Source organism: Cucumis melo, unplaced genomic scaffold (genome assembly GCF_025177605.1).
Source record: "Cucumis melo cultivar AY unplaced genomic scaffold, USDA_Cmelo_AY_1.0 utg002205l, whole genome shotgun sequence".
Classification (NCBI taxonomy): domain Eukaryota; kingdom Viridiplantae; phylum Streptophyta; class Magnoliopsida; order Cucurbitales; family Cucurbitaceae; genus Cucumis; species Cucumis melo.
This window is the reverse complement of record NW_026124978.1, coordinates 32,501-38,138: the sequence shown is the minus strand read 5'-3', so window position 1 is coordinate 38,138 and position 5,638 is coordinate 32,501. Positions and strand designations below refer to the sequence as shown.

Sequence of the window (5,638 nt, the reverse complement as noted above, 5' to 3'; positions counted from 1 at the left end):
TTGTTCTTGCATATCCCTACGGGTTTTCCAAATTAATCCTGCGGATACGTATAATTCAGAAGAATATGTGAGTGATTCATATACAGCATCTCTTTCTTTTATCAATGGTTCTACCAATTTATATGTTTCCACAAATAATTGAAATTCAATTTCTTGATCTGTATCTTCAATTTTTGGAAACTTAGAAAGTTCTTCTGTTAAGCCATGATCAATGAACCTACAAAACCCTTCAAATTGTATCTGATTAAACGCAGGTATTGTAGACATTCTCTCATTTCCACCCCCAAGCATTTTATTTATTTTCCCATTTATAAAAAAAATCCCATTATTTGCTTAAAATGGATCGATCTAGCAATGATGGAATTTATATTATGTTTACTGAATCACATGAAATTTTTACCTAACTTCATAGGTGTAATAGATGTAATGCATGAAATACATATGAACGTAGGAATAAAGAGACTTTGATACTCAAATTAAATTGGAATTTGCAACAACTACAAATGAATTGGTAAATTCTATTTAGAATTATGGAGTTTTGTATAAAATATCTATATCAAAACAAAAGTGAGTCAATTTCTACCATTATTATGATATTCCAATCGGATTGGGTACTATAAATAGATTCGGGATTTGATCTGAAGAAACAATATAGAATTTTTTTTATTTAACAACATGGGAACTTTTTCGTAGATTTCACTGTTAAAAAAATTCGCATAGAAGAGAGATATTTTACCTATACCTATATTTTTTTTAGTAGAATTCGTAGAATGCGATTGAAGTATGTATAAGGACTTGTATTTATTAATAAACATGTGCAGATATATATATATAGTTAGTTATATATATCGCCTCCTTTATTACAGTTCTATGGGGAACATCACATGTCGTACTCTATCAAAAATTTATATTTTCTATTTAATGATAATGAAAAAAAAATTCTAAAAACAGAATTCCGAACATTTCCTATAAACATCTTATATATATATAAGATATTAGATTTAGATAATAGTAATCGTTTATGTTCTGGGGTTTACATATACTCATAATCGCTATTAAAATTGTCATTAATAAGGATTTTTTTATGGTTATGGAAACGAATCAATACGGATGGATTAGTAATGATTAGTTATCTATCAATTTTTATTTATTTAGGTAAGGTATCCATTTTTGGATTGTTTTTCTTATATCATTAGGGAAACCGAATTTGCAATTTCAATCCAAGAATCATTTATGAATTCACAGTCAATAGTTAAAGTTAACGGTTCCCATTTGTCCTGATTTTTTGCTTTTGTGAATGAAAATCCACATTTTTTTTTCAATAGAAAAAGCAAAGTTTTGCGGTTTTTCGTTTTAGATATTGTGTGTTGTAAGATACTATCTATCTAAGAGATAGAGCCAATCCAATATTTTGTATCGTTTTGGCGGCATGGCCGAGCGGTAAGGCGGGGGACTGCAAATCCCTTTTTCCCCAGTTCAAATCCGGGTGTCGCCTCAGCAACAAACAAAAGAATCAAAATACCCTCTTCTGTTTTGCTGATATAACTTTATCATTTTTTTTAGAAGAAAAGCATCTTTAGATTTGCTTGATTCTAAGCATCGTTGGGGTTCTCTAACAATGTTATAAATCCTTGCGTATAGGTTTCGTTTCCAGAATTTAGTAGAGTAATGAAAAATAATCGTTAAATCTTGAGATGATAGCCCTTCGACTACTAATGTAGTGTCTACTCATTGGGTCTTGAATTAGGGAATATAATTTCATTTTTCCTTACGGAAAGGAGGAAGATACTTGATATACGGACTCATGAAAGTATCTGAGTACTCGAGCATTCAATCAATATTATATTGAATGAATAATTGGCTTTTTTTTTTATTTTAATCTTAAAAAAAGAACTTATTTCTTTTCGATAAGCTCTAACCACGCATGTAATAGGCCATCCCATCTTCCGATTGTCTCTATGAAACAATCGGGGGGACAGTAAAGATTAGATCAAATGAGAAAGGAATAATAGTAGGGTTATGTGATAGATACTATCTTGATTCTCTATTTTGAGACTTTTTACTTAATGTAATGAAATGCAGGACAACAAAAGAAAGACTAGGTCCTTATTATTCCTACATGTTACTAACATTCTTTTGATACTTCCAAGAGTTTTTCTGCCTCTTTTATTTATTTGTACTGAATTTTTTCGATTATACTAGAAATCATATAATAACTTGGGATAATTCGATTTTTTGTATTGTTTCATCAATGGTGTTGTGCCCGAATCTCTTTTGACTATGCGCTAGTGATTCCACTATTATTAGTGAATAATAATTATTAGTGAGCAATAATGGAATAATTCTTTTATATTCATAGAGATAGGGGACATAATTCACATGGATATGGTAAGTCTCGCTTGGGCTGCTTTAATGGTAGTCTTTACATTTTCTCTTTCCCTCGTAGTATGGGGAAGAAGTGGACTCTAGAAGTACTACTAATTGAAAAATAAAACTGTATTGTTTTTGGGTTTATTTTATAGATCGTTCTGCAAAACTTTTTTTCTTTTATTTTGAAAAGTAAAAAAAAAAAGAGTTCGGATTATAAGTTTTTAAGTGGATCCATACTTTCAACACGAAAGAACATAGACATAGTGGTTGTCCAATGAGATACTACGCATAATAATATACTACCTCATAATAAGATAGTACCTCGGGGTAGCCACCCACATATTACGTGCTTACCACTTCTTTTATTTATTATTATTAGTATTTTAGTTATTTTCAAAATAGGATTTTTTCTTGTTTTAGGGAACTCATTTCATATCATGCTTCAAACGTTAAATAAAAAATGGGGTTTGCTAATTCTTTTCGAAATCCGAAGATAAAAAGTTCCCATGGAACCGAACTCCTGGATCATCTGTCAACTGCTCAATCAATTACTTCTTTCGAATGCTAAAAAAAAATTAGTGGCCTTTCGATTATTTGATTTCAGATTCATTCTAATCAACATGAATTATGAAGCAAAGAAATAGAATTGGGCCACTATGTATATTAGATTAATATTACATATATGTAATTGATATGATATCTATATATAAATAGAAAGATATATATTGTATATTCATCTATATTCAAATTGATCGATATTCAACCTCTATTTTTATAGAGTACAATTTTATATTTATACACTTCAATAACAATAATAGATAGTATGGTAGAAGGATTCATATATTTCTTTCTACCATACTATCGGATCTTATCGAATACTTCTCTCGTAGAATACTGATAATTCTAGTCCGCCAATTTCATTTAAGACGCGAAATTTTAATGCTTTTCATTTTTCTTATCTTCAATCATTGATAAGAACTAAAACGTCAAGGTTAATTCAAATTAATCACTTTGACTGATTGTTTTTACGTATATTATAAGTAAAAAGGCGGTCGGAACTAGAATGAACAGTGCAGTAGCAATAAATGCGAGAATATTTACTTCCATAATATCATCGTTTCATTTTTTATTCGCAATAACTCGGGATTTAATCCCATAGAGATGATAAATGTTTCGCTTGTAAATTCAAGGGGATGCGTTGCATCTCGATGATATCGAATCGTATTAAAATATCATGAATAACAATATCGGAGCTATCAAATCGATTCATCGTCGAGAATTGAATAGTATAACATAGGAAGATCTTTTATCCATACCGAATTTAAACAAAATGGGATTCCTGATGCAATCAAGAATTTCGTTACTTTTTTTTATTTATAATTTTTTGCATTCTTTCTTTTCTATAATCTACTGCCCTCTTATTCAATGCAATCATCTGATGAAGTCTCATCAGACCTACCTTTACCCTTACATTGTTTATAAACAAACTCAAGCAAAGAATAGCAGCGAAATTCAAAAAAGGAAAAGGAGGTAGGTTCGAACTAAACTCCTTCCTTTTTTTGTACTTATAAAATCTTCTTAAAAAAAAGAAATAAAAACGAAACTTAAACTTTCAAAAATTCTTAATTACCTCACTAAGAGAGATAGATGGGATCCTTGTTTGTATTAATATCCTCTTTCCTTGAATTAGTAGTGGGACGTATATATCAAAAGTTAAGTGTTAAATTTTAATAAGATAGATTATTTCAAATTCAAATTAGTAATTGAATTTACTAATTGAGGTTACAAAAAATCGGAGCCAGAACGGATATATTTTGCTTTCAGACGAAAAATTAGATCAAAGTTTACTATGTAAACTTTATTTTGTATCGTCCAAATTCCCTTTATGTATGTGCTTTCCGGAAACGTATAGTACTCTATTTCATTAGAAAAATCGGGCGTAATCAACTAGACCCAGTACGCCTTCGAATCCTGAATATGATGCTACCAATAATTGTGGTAATTCACATATGGCACATATGTCTTTCTCCCATCAATTAGTACTCGTTGAAGAAATCAAAATTCCCATATTTTTTTGTTGAAAAATGTGGAAAAAAAATAAGAGAGATCCCGTTTGGAATAAAATTCAGTTATGTTATTTGTTCTCTCTTTCACAGGAAAGGAAGAGATTAATTGATGTATTTTTTTTTTATTGGATTTGGATCCATCGGGACTGACGGGACTCGAACCCGCAGCTTCCGCCTTGACAGGGCGGTGCTCTGACCAATTGAACTACAATCCCAGGGAAATAAAGTGTACAACATATGTTGTTGATTTAATTTCCTTCAAACCTTTCTATGTAGATTTTTGATTCGAATTGTCATATTCTACCAGACAGAGACGCGAGTAATAAAGTAATAGATTGATATGCGCGGAGACATGGACTTTAGTGTGAGAAGCATGGATTAATATTTATTTTTTCGTTATTGTAAAATTGATTGATTATCAATCTGTCAATGAATAAAAAAAGAGTTTTTTTTTTTATTCTTTCATATCAAGTCAAGTATTTCTGTAGAAGGACAAATAGGTTATATCATTTTATGGTGGATACGCGATATATTGGGCCGAGCTGGATTTGAACCAGCGTAGACATATTGCCAACGAATTTACAGTCCGTCCCCATTAACCGCTCGGGCATCGACCCGGGAAGAATCAATTCCAAGCTTGTTGATAATCCATGATCAACTTCCTTTCGTAGTACCCTACCCCCAGGGGAAGTCGAATCCCCGCTGCCTCCTTGAAAGAGAGATGTCCTGGACCACTAGACGATGGGGGCATACTTGCCCGACTGCCATCATACTATGATCATAGTATGAATAGTTTTTTGAAATTGTCAATATAAAATAAATATAATGGACTAATATGATGCAATTCGACGTATTTTTCTTTCTTTCATTATTCCATCGAAATTTTTTTATTTGTGATTTCTATTTATGAATCGTTCATTCTAATCACCATTCCCCATATAATTCTATATAGAAATTATTTTATTTTAAATTGCATTTTTTTTTATTTATTTCATTTAAATAATATACATAAATTTGCAAATTGGAATATATAGTTATATTACTTATATTATAGAATATCAAATGAAAATAGTGATTAGTAGTGATTAGAGGAAACCTCTAAAATAAACAAAAATAATAAATATTAGAAAAAAAAATATTCTTTTTTTATTTTATTCTTTTTTTATTTAAATAATACGAAGGCTAGTACCCTTCGGGAATTG

General features: G+C 30.4%; 2 non-coding genes across 2 annotated transcripts; one reads left to right on the top strand and one right to left on the bottom strand.

Moving 5' to 3' along the window:
• Positions 1–1,423: 1,423 nt before the first annotated feature.
• On the top strand, positions 1,424–1,495 carry TRNAC-GCA (transfer RNA cysteine (anticodon GCA)). Its single transcript has one exon. It is a non-coding gene; the product is annotated as a tRNA-Cys (tRNA).
• Positions 1,496–4,969: 3,474 nt separating this feature from the next.
• TRNAY-GUA (transfer RNA tyrosine (anticodon GUA)) lies at positions 4,970–5,053 on the bottom strand. The gene has a single exon. It is a non-coding gene; the product is annotated as a tRNA-Tyr (tRNA).
• Between the last annotated feature and the right edge of the window lie 585 nt (positions 5,054–5,638).